This window comes from Rhincodon typus, chromosome 43, assembly GCF_021869965.1.
Source record: "Rhincodon typus isolate 14 chromosome 43, sRhiTyp1.1, whole genome shotgun sequence".
Lineage (NCBI taxonomy): Eukaryota > Metazoa > Chordata > Chondrichthyes > Orectolobiformes > Rhincodontidae > Rhincodon > Rhincodon typus.
This window is the reverse complement of record NC_063374.1, coordinates 4,347,745-4,363,246: the sequence shown is the minus strand read 5'-3', so window position 1 is coordinate 4,363,246 and position 15,502 is coordinate 4,347,745. Positions and strand designations below refer to the sequence as shown.

The window sequence follows — 15,502 nt, the reverse complement described above, 5'->3', positions numbered from 1 at the left end:
AGGCCCAGGATGGACATATCATCTGAGGAATGGGAGGGGGAGTTGAAATTGTTCGCGACTGGGAGGTGCAGTTGTTTATCGCGAACCGAGCATAGGTGTTCTGCAAAGCGGTCCCCGAACCTCCGCTTGGTTTCCCCGATGTAGAGGAGGCCACAACAGGTACAGCGGATGCAGTATACCACATTAGCAGATGTGCAGGTGAACATCTACTTGATGTGGAAAGTCTTCTTGGGGCCTGCGATGGGGGTGAGGGAGGAGGTATGGGGGCAGGTGTAGCACTTCCTGCAGTTGCAGGGAAAAGTGCCGGGTGTGGTGGGGCTGGAGGGGAGTGTGGAGCGGACAAGGGAGTCACGGAGAGAGTGGTCCCTCCGGAAAGCAGATAAGGGCGGGAAGGGAAAGATGTCTTTGGTGGTGGGGTCGGATTGCAGATGGCGGAAGTGTCAGAGGATTATGTGTTGGATCCGGAGGTTGGTGGGGTGGTACGTGAGGACGAAGGCGTTCTTTTTTGGTTGTTATTGCGGGGACGGGGTGTGAGGGATGAGTTGCGGGAAATGTGGGAGACACGGTTGAGGGCATTCTCGACCACGGAGGGTGGGGGAAGTTGGGGTCCTTGAAAAACGAGGACATCCGAGATGTACGGGAGTGGAATGCCTCATCCTGGGAGCAGATGCGGCGAAGGAATTGGGAGTAGGGGATAGTATTTTTGCAGGAAGGTGGGTGGGAGGAGGTGTATTCTATGTAGCTGTGGGAGTCGGTGGGCTTGAAATGGATATCGGTTTCTAGGTGGTTGCCCGAGATGGAGACAGAGGGGTCCAGGAAGGGGAGAGAGGTATTAGAGATGGTCCAGGTAAACTTAAGGTTGGGGTGGAAGGTGTTAGTGAAGTGGATGAACTGTTCGAGCTCTGTGTGGGAGCACAAGGTGGCGCCAATACAGTCATCAACGTAACGGAGGAAGAGGTGGGGTTTAGGGCCAGTGTAGGTACGGAAGAGGGATTGTTCCACGCAAGTCCACACCAACTCGCCAAAGAGCATCCCAGCCAAACCCACCCCATCCCTGCATTTCCCATGGCTAATCCAGCTAACCTGCACATCCTCAGACACTACGTGGAGCAATTTAGCAAGGCCAATCCACAGTAATCTGCACATCTTTGGAGAGCACCCGACAGAAACAGACACAGGGAGAATGTGCAAACTCCACACACGGACACCCAAGGGCAGAATCAAACCCAGGACCCTGGTGCTGTGAGGCAGCAGTGCTGACCAGCGTGTCGTTCAATTTTTAATTATAACTATTGTATTCTAAGATGGTACCAGATTGGCAACTCTATATGCTTTTCATGGTACTCGTCTACATGTTACATTAAATATATAATTTACTTTGTCCATCCCCTTTAGCATCTTATATAACTTCACGAGATCTCCTGTCATTCTTCTAAACTCGAGTGTGTACAGGCCAAAACTGCTCAATCTTTCTTTAAAAAATAAAGCCATCTCTGGAATCAATCGACTGAACCTCCTCTGAACGTTGCTCTCTACACCCCCTCACCCAACCTAAGCAGTCTAAGGAACTTGCTGCACTCTGTTCTCATGTGTCACTCTGGCTTTGTTGTAAGAGTGGTGCAATGGTCATGTCAGTATAGTGTCTACCTTGCAGAGGCCATCTCTCAGATACTTCTTCCTCGAACTCCCAGATCACAACCCTATCACTGCACAGCAGGTTGTTACTTCCAGGACTGACATTGACCTCACCTCCTCTGGAGATCTATCCCACATAGCCTTCTGCTTCATAGAACCCAAACCTGTGCAGCCCACTCCTATCTCCTTCCCAAAATCCACTTCAGCTATTTGCTCCTATCTTGACTCAATGTTGACTCCCTTGTTCATGCTCCCCACCCCTTACATTTGTGTTTCTTCTGAAGCTTGACATTGGTTCTGCAATGTGGGGCTTGGGGTACATTATCTATTCTTTCAACTTGTTTGATTTAAACTCCTGCACCTTCCCCTAATGTTGCACTGCCCCCAATGGGCAGTGCCAGTATTGCATTAATTGTTCAATTGTTTACACAGATCACTTGGAAGTTTACACAAAAAAATTGGGCTCTACGTACGCAATTTGGTACAATTTTCAAAAAATCTCAGGCTTCCTTAGGCAGCTGACTGTCAAAATTCCCAACTGCCTGTCCCTTTTCTGTGGTTATGTTTGTGCCCAGGGGTCATTGGAGCAAGAGCTTCAGTACCCCTAAAGCATTCAGAGGGGTTGCTGGAATGCATTATCACCCCCCATCCCCTTATCATTTTCCTTCATTATTTGGTCATTTTACAATAGCCCTAGTGGCTAGTAAAAGAGCTGGGCTCCTTGGCAGGGAAAGGATTCAAAAGGGAAAGGTTGAAATGGTGTGTGAGAGACAACATAAAACCCTTGTAAATCTCAAAATCTTACTGGATTCAAGGAATGCATGGTAAGCACGATGAGTGTCACACAAAGCAGGCAGGGGGGAAAGGTTTGTCAATGAAAGATGGTAGTGGAGTTCTGAGGAAAGACTGAGCAGGTTGGAGCTCTTTCTTCACAATACACAGGATGAAGTCACCCACATGCTTCAGGTGAATGGTCTTCCTGTCATAGTCAGAGTACAAAGATCATAGAACATAGAATCCCTACAGTGTGGAAACAGACCCTTCAGCCCAACAAGTCCGCATCGACCCTTGGAGCATCCCACCCAGACCCATCTCCCTAATCTACAAATCCCTGAACACTAGGGGCAATTTAGCATGGCCAATCCACCCGAGCCTGCACATCTTTGGATTGTGGGAGGAAACCCACGCAGACACAAAGAATGTGCAAACACCACACAGACAGTTGCCTAAGGGTGGATTTGAAGCCAGGTCCCTGGCACTGTGAGGCAGCAGTGCTAACCACTGAGCCACCGTGCTGCCCTTTGGTCTAACTAGTCCAGGTTGACCATAATCCCAAACTAAACAGGTCCCACCTGCCTGCACTTGGCCCATATTCCTCCAAACATCTTTTAAACATTGCAACTATACCTGCATCCACCACTTCCTCTCAAGTTCATTCCACACACAAACCACTAAAAAAAAAAGCTGTCCCTTTTTAAAAATCCTTCTCTCACCTTAAAAATATGCACTCTAGTCTTGAAATCCCCTGCTCCAGGCAAGACACACCTGCCATTCACTTTATCTATGCCCTTTGGTGATTTTGTAAACCTCTAAGGTCACCGCTCAGCCTCCTACACTCCAGTAAAAGAAGCTGCAGCCTATCCAGCCTCTTCTTATAACTCAAACCCTCCCCCCCCCCCCCCACCATTCCCAGCAACAACTTTACAAATCTCTTCTGAAACCTCTCCAGCTTAACAATATCTTTCAGACAACAGAGCAACCAGAACAGGACAACACTCCAGAAGAGGCTTCACTAATGTCTTGTACATCCCAACGTAACAGGATGCAAAGCCAGACAGACCAGGGGATGAAGAATTTTAGCTACAAGGTCAAGGGTCAGAAGCTGGGGGTCATTATCCTGGGGGTGAAGGAGATCAAAGGGAGATGTGATTTTTTTTTTTTTTTTTTTTTTTTAAAAAAAACTAGGAAAAGCTGCCACCATTCACTGGCAGTACAAGGACCAGTCTGGAGACACAGATTTAAGGTAAGGACCTTTATTGATCCAGAATGTGCTGCCTAAGGGGAGGGGGTACAGAAGCAGAGATGAACAATTTCAAAAATGGAACTGGAAGGGGTACTTGTAGGAGATAAACCTACAAATATCCACATGAATAGAGCCGGAGGGTGGGCGAATGAACTGATCTGTCTCGTCCATAATTCAACAATTGGCCCTGCACGATGAAGGGCAGGGGAAGCAAATTCAATGAGGCACCTTCAAACAGAACAAAAAAAGCAAATACATGAAGGGAACAAATAATTGCAGGTCCATGGGGAAGTGTGTTGTGCGGGGTTGGGCAAAAACACAAAATGACTCAAGTAATTGGATAGCAAGTAAAGACAACAGTTCATATAGCTCCCTTTGTCTTGTCATTCAACTTTTCAGGGTGTTGGCTTCCTTACCACGATTCAGTGACCGCCTGAGCAACTGTGAAATACAGACTTTATTCCTTCCCACAAACCACTGGTGAGGAATGCCTGCTGTGCCCAGCTTGTGACCTCCCAAACAAGGCTCGCTTGGCCATGCAGATAACCCCACACACTCGTACGTTATATTGGCAACTGCTGAACGGGGCTATTTCCTCGAGCTAACTGGCAGCACAATCAAACGGCCAGGTGAGGGTGAGAGATGTTGCAGCATAAACTGTTATGTACAGGCTGTTAGAACAGGCTAGCATAGCTCAGAAACTGAACACATACATTTTCCAAAAGGGAGCGCCCCAGAGAAAAGGCTGAAACCAAGAGGGTTAATCCAGCAATGATTGGGGTCACAGCACATAAGGACAGAGGTGGCAGGAATCTGATTACTCAGAATTTACAAGAACGTGAGCACCATTCTGATTGATAACCCAGTGGGAGACAAAGTCGGTCTCAGACACTGCTGTTACTGTCTGATGATGGATAGTAACATTAGCACTGGAGTGTCACCCAGACTAACTCTGCTGCCAAAGCACAGCTGTGCCCTTTCCGAACTCTCTCAAAGTCAGACTGGTTACAGACTCTAGCCACGTAGTGTCTGAAGGGGGTCTCATGAGGGAATCAAACTGCAAACAATCACACATTAGGGCTAATTAAATGCACCCTTTATACTGGCCATCATCTCCAGGCTGCAAACAACCGCTGGTCAGCCCAGAGATATGAAATTTTTCCTGTTGTAAATAATAACTCCAAAATAATTTTTCAACACAAGAATCCAAGTGACGAGGGAGGGTGGGTACTGGACTCCACTGCCACTGCAAATACATTTTTGTCGACTATAGTAACATTAGAAGATGATGTAGCAGACAGTTTTCAAAACTTAGTACAGACACACTGCGCTGATCTCACTCACACACACACAGGCAAAAATATGCTCAACACATGGCATTTGTGCATGAAGTCTTTATTGACAATAGTAGCTGTACAGAAATTGCCAATGAGGCAGTGGTTACATGCCAATACCTAGTCATCATACAGGACATAGGATTCAGTATGCAAGGGCTGTGATGAAGTAAACTACACAATGATAAGAACTGACCACGACAACTATGAGATTTCTAGACTAAGACCTGTAAGTGGTGAGAATCTACAAGAGTTAGGCTCCCTTGCTCTCTCTTGTTTAGGTGATCTGCAGCAAAATGCACTTTGTCCTGGGATGTCTTGTTTTGCGATCGTATGGAGCATGTATGGGAAAGGGTTGTTTTGGAAGGGTGGTCAGGAGATGGGGAGAGAATTGCCCAGCATCTTGCCCATCAACCAACACAGGCTCCTCTGTCTCAGGTATTGCCGTTAAGTCCACCATTTTCCTTTACCGTAACTGACGCCTCACCTGTACTGCACAGGGTGAGACTGGAGAAAGCTAGCAGAACAATGCACAGCAACTACTCTGAGTGAAGGGACAGTCAAAATAGCACTCCTCCCACTCCAAGTCCAATTCAGCTTGCTGCCTGGGTCGAAGCTCACACCGTTTTAGCCTTTGTAGTGTTCGCTAGCCTTGCCAGGTAGGGAGAACATGACAGAAACCCCGTGGATTCTCCAGGAAGAAAGTGACTTCAGTCACAGATGTACTTGAGCTAACACTCACCCAAAGTTGCCAACAATAAGCAGATTCCAGCTCACAAGATGATCATTTCTAATTTCACAGTCACATTACTTTGGGAGAAGTGTCCGAATTATAACCAAAACATTCCCCTCGCTCATGTTCAATATTAATCCAGACACAGACTAAGTACTGCACAGGGTTTTGCTCTCCTTATGTGAGGAGATATAACTGAGCACTTCAGAGAAAGTTCACATCTTGATATTTGGAGTGAAGGGATCTCTATGAAAGCTTGAGCAGCTGGACTATTACTCACTTAAGATTTGAAGAATGAGGGGAGATATTTAAAAGGAAACATTGTTTCATTGGGTTCAGAGAAGGTTCACTAGGATGATCCCTGGTATGGAGAGATTCTAAACAGGTTGGATCTCAGAACATAACAGTGCAGTACAGGCCCTTCGGCCCTCAATGTTGCGCCGACCTGTGAAACCAATCTGAAGCCCATCTAACCTAAACTATTCCATTATCATCCATATGTTTATCCAATGACCATTTAAATGCCCTTAAAGTTGGCGAGTCAACTACTTTTGCAGGCAGGGCATTCCATGCCCTTACTACTGAGTAAAGAACCTACCTCTGACATCTGTCCTATATCTATCACCCCTCAATTTAAAACTACGTCCCCTCGTGCTAGCCACCACCATCCGAGGAAAAAGGCTCCCACTGTCCACCCTATCTAATCCTCTGATCATCTTGTATGTCTCTATCAAGTCACCTCTTAACCTTCTTCTCTCTAACGAAAACAGCCTCAAGTCCCTCAGCCTTTCCTCATAAGACCTTCCCTTCGTACCAGGCAACATCCTGGTAAATCTCCTCTGCACCCTTTCCAATGCTTCCACATCCTTCCTATAATGCGGTGACCAGAACTGTACGCAATACTCCAAGTGCGGCCGCACCAGAGTTTTGTACAGCTGCAACATGACCTCATGGCTCCGAAACTCAATCCTCTACCAATAAAACCTAACACACCGTACGCCTTCTTAACAACCCTATCAACCTGGGTGGCAACTTTCAGGGATCTATGCACATGGACACAGATCTCTGTGCTCATCCACACTACCAAGAATCTTACCATTAGCCCAGTACTCTGTATTCCTGTTACTCCTTCCAAAGTGAATCACCTCACACTCTTCCGCATTAAACTCCATTTGCCACCTCTCAGCCCAGCTCTGCAGCTTATCTATGTCCCTCTGTAACCTGCAACATCCTTCCGCACTATCCACAACTCCACCGACTTTGGTGTTATCCGCAAATTTACTAACCCATCCTTCTACACCCTCATCCATGTCATTTATAAAAATGACAAACAGCAGTGGCCCCAAAACAGATCCTTGAGGTACACCACTAGTAACTGAACTCCAGGATGAACATTTCCCATCAACCACCACCCTCTGACTTCTTACAGCTAGCCAATTTCTGATCCAAACCGCTAAATCACCCTCAATCCCATGCTTCCGTATTTTCTGCAATAGCCTACCATGGGGAACCTTATCAAACACTTTACTGAAATCCATATCCACCACATCAACCGCTTTACCCTCATCCACCTGTTTGGTCACCTTCTCAAATAACTCAATAAGGTTTGTGAGGCACGACCTACCCTTCACAAAACCGTGTTGACTATCCCTAATCAAATTATTCCTTTCTAGATGATTATAAATCCTATCTCTTATAATCCTTTCCAACACTTTACCCACAACCGAAGTAAGGCTCACTGGTCTATAATTACCAGGGTTGTCTCTACTCCCCTTCTTGAATAAGGGGACAACATTTGCTAGTCTCCAGTCTTCTGGCACTATTCCTGTAGACAATGATGACATAAAGATCAAAGCCAAAGGCTCTGCAATCTCCTCTCTAGCTTCCCAGAGAATCCTAGGATAAATCCCATCCGGCCCAGGGGACTTATCTATTTTCACACCTTCCAGAATTGCTAACACCTCCTCCTTATGAACCTCAATCCCGTCTAGTCTAATAGCCTGTATCTCAGTATTCTCCTCGACAACATTGTCTTTTTCCTGTGTGAATACTGACGAAAAATATGCATTTAGCGCCTCTCCTATCTCTTCAGACTCCACGCACAACTTCCCACTACTGTCCTTGACTGGCCCCAATCTTACTCCAGTCATTCTTTTATTCCTGACATACCTATAGAAAGCTTTAGGGTTTTCCTTGATCCTACCTGCTAAAGACTTCTCATGTCCCCTCCTGGCTCGTCTTAGCTCTCTCTTTAGGTCCTTCCTGGCTAACTTGTAACTCTCAAGCGCCCTAACTGAGCCTTCACGCCTCATCTCTACATAAGCCTCCTTCTTCCTCTTGACAAGAGATTCAACTTCTTTAGTAAACCACGGTTCCCTCGCTCGACCACTTCCTCCCTACCTGACAGGTACATACTTCAAGGACACGCAGTAGCTGTTCCTTGAACAAGCTCCACATTTCAATTGTGCCCAGCCCCTGCAGTTTCCTTCTCCATCCTATGCATCCTAAATCTTGCCTAATCGCCTCATAATTGCCTTTCTCCCAGCTATAACTCTTGCCCTGCGGTATTTACCTATCCCTTTCCATCGCTAAAGTAAACGTAACCGAATTGTGGTCACTATCACCAAAGTGCTCACCTACCTCCAAATCTAACACTGGCCTGGTTCATTACCCAGTACCAAATCCAATGGGGCCTCGCCTCTTGTTGGCCTATCTACATGCTGTGTCAGGAAACCCTCCTGCACACATTGGACAAAAACTGACCCATCTAAAGTACTCGAACTATAGCATATCCAATCAATATTTGGAAAGTTAAAGTCCCCCATAACTACCCTGTTACTTTCGCTCCTATCCAGAATCATCTTTACAATCTTTTCCTCTACATCTCTGGAACTTTTCGGAGGCCTATACAAAACTCCCAACAGGGTGACCTCTCCTTTCCTGTTTCTAACCTCAGCCCATACTACCTCAGTAGACAAGTTGTCATCAAACATCCTTTCTGCCACCGTAATACTGTCCTTGACTAACAATGCCACACCTCCCCCTCTTTTACCACCTTCCCTGATCTTACTGAAACATCTAAACCCCGGAACCTGCAACAACCATTCCTGTCCCTGCTCTATCCATGTCTCCGAAATGGCCACAACATCGAAGTCCCAGGTACCAACCCATGCTGCAACTTCACCCAGCTTCTTCCGGATGCTCCTGGCATTGAAGTAGACACACTTCAAACCACCTTCCTGCCTGCCGGTACACTCCTGCGACCTTGAAACCTTATTCATGACCTCACTACTCTCAACCTCCTGTACACTGGAGTTACAATTCAGGTTCCCATCCCCTTGAATTAGTTTAAACCCTCCTGAAGAGCGTTAGCAAATTTCCCCCCCCAGGATATTGGTACCCCTCTGGTTCAGGTGTAGACCATCCTGTTTGTAGAGGTCCCACCTCCCCCAGAATGAGCCCCAATTATCCAGGTATCTGAATCCCTCCCTCCTGCACCATCCCTGTAGCCACGTGTTCAACTGCTCTCTCTCCCTATTCATTAGAGTTTAGAAGTGATCTCATCAAAACACAGGATTCTTAAGGGGCTTGACAGGGTAAATGCTGAAAGAATGTTTCCCCTCCTGGGAGAGTCTAGGACCAGAGGGCATTGTCTCAATAAAGTGACACCAATTTAACACTGACATGAGGAGGCATTTCTTCTCTCAGAGGGTTGTGAACTTTTGGAATTCCTTGCCACAGAGAGCTTTGGGGACAGAGTCCATGTGTATATTTAAGGCTGAGATAGATAGATTCTTGATCAGTCGGGGAATCAAGGGTCACGGTGAAAGTGCAGTAGAGTGGACATGAGCATTCTCAGATCAGCCTTGATCCTATTGAACTGTGGAGCAGGCACTAGGGGCTGAATGGCCTACTCCTGTTCCTAATTCTTATGGTTGATTGATTGGATGCTGGGAGGTGGTTTCCCATCATGGGGGAAATCTAGAACTAGGGGGACAGTCTAACAATTTGTGGTCTCCCATTTAACACAGGGATGAGAGCTTTTCTTTTTAAAGAAGTGGAGTTGTGGGATGAAAATCTTAAAATTCAGTCCAATAATCATGGACAAAATGACCACAACTGAATTTTTTGCCAAAAAAAGTTACTGTTTCCTAATGCAAGTTAAATCAATCAAGTGAAATGTGACTGATGAGAATGAACAGCTCATTGTCATTAGCTTCAAGTTTAATATTGCTTCTGGATTTTGCATAGGGAGTGAACTTTAAAGATGTGATAATGCCTGTTGAATTTTCTCCACATGGACTTGGACTGTGGAATTCAGGGCATCAAGTTTATTCACGGCTGTTTCAGATAGAGTTCTGATTCACGAAGGGAGGCAAAAGTGTTGGGGGAGTGCAGGAAAGGAAGTTGCATTAGAATCACAATTGGATCAGTCATGATCATTTGAATGGCAGCACAGGTGTGATGGGCTGAATGGCCTACTCTTGTTCCGATTTCTTGCAATCTTACAGTCAATAGCATCAATATAAAAAAACAGGTATTGCAGGACAATCTGTCCAAACACAAAGAACAAATGCGTTCAAATTTCACTAAGGTCTTTATCGCATGTGTAAATAGTTCAAAGGGATTATCACTCAGTTTAATCTACAGTTATCGGAAAAGGTACTTACCAGAGGTGAACCAGCCACTGCATTTAAGTCCGTATCCAACAGTTGTAACTCTACCAGGTTAACAGGCTCCTGGGGAGGGAGGAAGAGAGGAGAAACAAGAAAGCACAAGAGCAGAGTGTATGAAGTAATAAGACACTTTCAGAGGCAGGATACAAAACTAAACTAAATTCCCTTCCTGATGGTACTCTGTTTGCAACAGCAGAGTTCACAAATGTCCTTCAAAGAAGCCAGTTTTAATATGTATGCCCCCTACCACTAACCTGGTGTCAAATAATCCCACTCACCTGCCTCAGAACAGCTCATTCTCAGGGTTACCAAAGTTTTATTCCACCACTGTTCAGCACTCCATTTGGCCTCAGAGTAGATTGCTACAAGTTACTTTTAGGAGCAGTGTTTTAAGGCAAAACAGGCTCCAGGTTTAATAAGGCATTGACAGCAGCAGCAGTCAAAGTGCCAACACATCTCCCCAGAACCACCACCACAAGAACATGACCAGCATGGTGTCCCAGCAACCCATTCTTTTGGGGAGTGCTCTGCTCCCCGCAGCTTCGTGGGATTGTCCATTGTAAGCCGCCCTCCTCAGCAATGAACAAGTGCAAAGTCAAGTCTTTGAACAAAGTTGCAAAGTCAACTGTTCACTGTGGTCTGAAATTTTAGCATGCAGAAGACAGTAACGTGTTATTTACCCCTCTGTTCTTTTTTTTGGGATGGAGCTGACGGGATAGTATTTGTTTCCATGTCTAGCTGTTCCAAGGGCATTATGAGACCACCTCTTATTAAATAAAACTTAAATAAATTCATTGCACTCAATTTTACAACTTGCTGCAGTCAAGTTGGGATGATGTACTGATGTGGCAAAACAGTGCACATTTATTTTCATGTACAGATTGAAGGAGAGTCCTATAGGAAGTAAGGTGGTGGGGGGTAGAGAGAAATATAGTGGTAATGTCATCGGTCTAGTAATCCAGATGGCCAGACTAATAGAGATATGGGTTCAAAATCCCATTACTGCAGCTGGCAGAATTCAAATTCACTTACTAAAAGCCACTCAACCAACCATTATCCATTGTTGTGATACCCATCTGCTTCACAAGTGTTCTTTAGGGAAGGAAATCTGTCATCCACACCCAGTCTGTCCTACATGCTATTTCAAACCCAAAACAATGGGTTAACTGTACTCTGAAATAATCTAGGCAGGCCACTCAGTTCAAGGACAATTGGGCATTGGCAACAAATGTGCAATCCTACAAGAGAAAGATGAAATGCCCAAAATTCTGTTCTCACAACAGGCACTACTGCTACCTCAGGCCCTACCCCAGATTCCTCCCAATTTATTTAATGAGACTCTGTACTCTGCTCTGGAACGCAAGGAACATGGGACCCACACAACACTGAACTGTACCTCCACAGCAGACTCAAAAATACATTTCAATACAACTCAGCTCGCACTGTAAGCTCCCAGTCAACTATTGTTACCTGCATACCGGTGAATTCTGAGCCACTCCAAACAGTTGGACCCATTCAGATGTATCAAAAGGATGAGATCAGTTGAAGTGCAAGTTGTGATGCGCAGCACAGCAAGTGTATAAAAATGTAAGTTAATTAATCACTCCCACTCCCTAATTATTCAGTCTCTCAACTATAAATATTTTAACACTATGTTGCTCCTCCAGTGACAGCACAGATCATCTGTCCAGGAAACACAGATTAATGGGTGACTGAATAGTTCTTTGTAAAGGATGTTTGTCATAGGGCAAGAAAAATGGGGGTACTACAAGCATGCACGATGGCCGAACATCGCAGTGTGCTGATTAAGTGACAGTGAAGTGTACTCACTGCAAGGAAAGCTACACAGTAGCCTCAGTGGCTGCACCTCTTGTAGTTCAAAACAACATCAGAACCTAAAGCAAGAGCACAAGAAGCAGGAAGACTAGATTATGTAGCCTGTCAAGTTTGCTTTACCATTCAATACAATCACAGCTGATCTTTAGCCTCAGCTCCCACTTTCCCACCAGTTCCCCATTTCCTTTAATTCTCTGACACACCAAAGACGTCTGTTTTGTGCTCCAGGCCAGACTAAAGGCAGTGAGCCCATTATCCAGGCTAACAATCTGAGGGAGCTAATGAAAGTGCCAATGTTCGCATGCTGCCTTTACGGTAAGCTTCACAAACGGAGGCTCCAGCTGCACTCTCAGATAGCTGTAACTGATCCCAGGGTGTGACCTGCAGAAGAGGTGGAGAGAGGACAGAGATCAGGTGGGCTTACGGAGAGATCAGTCTCAGGTTCTGGCTGACGTTTAACTCTCAATCAGCTCAGCATCAGTGAAACATTAACCAGTTGTTTCAGTTTTGTTCGTGAAATGTGCTTGTCGTGGGCTGGCCCAGCGCTTCTTTCCCATCTTAAATGCCCTGGGGTAGGTGCTTTGCAGCTACCTTATTCTTAACGCCCACATCTGGAGCTGCTGTCACATACATCTACAATCCAGCGTTGATTTAAAAAAGTTGCATTCGTACAGCGTCCAACGTCCATTGGCAATTTCAAAGCATCCCTCAGGCAGCAGCTATTCTGTGCACAGCAAGTGCAAAAAGTGAACAAAAAGTTAAAACTGTTCTTTGCTAGCACTGGTTGGAGGCACAACGTTGACTGGGGCTCGAACTGCCTCCTCCGAGTATATCAGGATTGTGACCACCCGCCTGTAAAGGTGAGCAGAACCTCTCTTTTGCCTCCTCAAAAGGTCCATCAGGTCCCCCTTTGACATGCTGGCAACACGCAAATCCCAAAAGGGTATCCATAAAGAAAAAAAGGAAAACGTGACCTACAACTGTCTAAAGCTACCACAGGTAAATTAAAAGCAGAAATCTGTGGTAAAGCAGCATTTAACTCAAGTGGACCATCCAAAGCCACATGCGTGGGACTGTAATCTCACCTTAGCTGAAATAAACTGCCAGCAAGTTTCAGAACATCTTACCACAATGCGTTGAGCAGATTTTCACCTCTGCTGTCTCAGACTGCCAGGAGATCGAGTTACTTTGTACCGTGGTTTAACTGGAAGGTTTTGGTCAGGTTGTAGTGCAGGATCTCCAGTGGCAGGGTGAGCAGGGTCTGGAGGGAGGAACATTCAAGAATTAAACAGTCGTTTCAGCACTGAAAAAGCAACCACATGAGCAGAAACAGGATTTGGTATCAAGAGGCACTCCCTTTAGAAAAGGGCAGTGAAGTCCCTAGGATGAAACGGGAACATTCCCTGCTTCCCAACACTTGTGGGAGGGGGTTGGGGGGAAACAAGGCTGTATTCAGGAGTTCATTACACACATGTTTGTTCTATCTTCCTAGTGATACAACCATAAAACCAAAAGCCAACTACCCACAATCTGCCAACTTCTACCATGAACTTGAAGTGCCCCATGGTTCGTGGAGATTCTGCTGGTACCCCTCGTCCCAGATGAAGCAGTATGGACTGGAAGTAAAGCAAAAAGACAAGATGCAAGTTTGGGCACTTCATTTACCAGGTCTGAAACTCAATCTTACTCATGAGATGCAGAAGCAGAAAAGGCCCACCTGACATCGTAAACCCCATCCACGTGTTTGTCATTTTCCAAACTCAACTGTTCAAACCCTATCCTGGTCAGCCTCCCGGTACAGCTTCCATCTTCTGTAAACTTAATCTCATCAAAAACCTGGCTGCTTGTATCTCGGCTCTCATATTGCCCGTGCTTGCTGGCCATTTTGAGGATATAGGAAGCAGAGTTTTAGATGAAGTTCAACTTAACAGCGAGGAAAGTAGAAGAAAAGCTAAAAGAACATTGAGATAGTAAAAACTATGGGTTGGGATTAGAATAGTTAGATGGTTGTATTTAGCCAGCATGGGCATAATGGGCCAAAGAGTCTTTTTCTGTGCTGTAGATCTCTATGCCTACATTGCCATTTTCAAGCCCCTTGACAGCCTTGCTCCTTCCCATCTTGTGATCCCTTCCAGCTCCACACAGCCCTCAAAACACCCTGCATTCCCCCAACTCTCTTGTGCATTCCCCATCCCATCACTGAAGGCCATGCTTAAGCCATTCAGGCCCCAAGCGCAGAAACTGCTTCGTCAAAGCTCCTCACCTTCACCGCTGGGCACTTGAACTGAACCATGGGTCACCTGTCCAAATCTTTCATTCCTTAGCTAGGTAGTGTCAACTTTTGTTTCTGCAGAAAAGAGAGTTGTTGCAGTTTGATGAGGCTTTAAAGTTCCCTTCCCTTTCTCAGTCATTGTCTTGTTCATGTTTCTAAGCATGTTCCAAGGAACATCACCTTTTTGAAAAAAAAGAAAAATTTGCTCAAGTCTAGGAATTTTCCACACCCGCTGATCAGTCCACTAAACATCAGGTAAGCAACTGGTGTATCTTAGTTTTCGGCAGCCCCATGTCGCACTTCTCTTAACCCCTGATTTGTGGAGAGGCAGGAGGCATCTTATCTCAAAGGGTAAAGATGAGCTTTGTATGGAGTTTGCCCCTCATTAGGCCGAAGAGGGGAGCTTTTCCAAATCAGGATACAGTCCTATCATACATGGAAAATCTGGGATGCAAAAAACATAACCTGTTGGATGCTAATACTTCACGTTACCCAGCCTAGCATCCAACTGCAGCCTGCATTTCCCCAGTTCCAGTACCCCATCTAACAAATAATTACAAACAGCAGAGGTTAGCAATTATGGTCACAAATACACACCAAGGCTGGCCTTAAGAGTCTGGTTCAACTTTTGCAGTAACATTTAATACTTTAAATCACATTTGCTGGTAGACCTTCATTAAGCTCCTTCACCACTTTACACGTGACCATTCTCTCTCAGGATAAGTGCAATCATACACAAAATTGCTCAGTGATGCAATAAAGGTCTTTGCATTGCCGAGGCTGGCTATTCCACTGACACACTTCCAATTCCAACACACACTGCTTTCACTATCTCAGCATTGGAAGTGACAAGCCTGCCATAGTTTCTAGACCCCTCTCAAAAGCCCCAGGCTGTTTCTTCCCAATGGGAGAATTAGGTCAACACCTCAATCCATTTGTCCAGGATGCAACTCTCCATGCAATTTCATCGCTTCTCTGCCAATCAACACATTA

At 45.5% G+C, this 15,502-nt stretch overlaps 1 protein-coding gene across 5 annotated transcripts in view; it reads right to left on the bottom strand.

The window, feature by feature from the left end:
* Nucleotides 1–15,502, bottom strand: part of arl2 (ADP-ribosylation factor-like 2) — a 41,412-nt gene that overhangs the window by 10,868 nt on the left and 15,042 nt on the right. The window contains exons 2-5 of one of the 5 annotated variants that reach the window (XM_048619776.1): nucleotides 14,501–14,689; nucleotides 13,365–13,498; nucleotides 12,232–12,296; nucleotides 10,396–10,464 (exon numbers count right to left, since the gene is read on the bottom strand). The gene's annotated coding sequence lies outside the window, so the exon portion shown is untranslated. Of the gene's footprint in view, nucleotides 1–10,395; nucleotides 13,499–14,500; nucleotides 14,690–15,502 lie in introns of all 5 variants that reach the window. The other 4 variants (XM_048619775.1, XM_048619777.1, XM_048619774.1 and 1 more) reach the window with 4 other exon arrangements.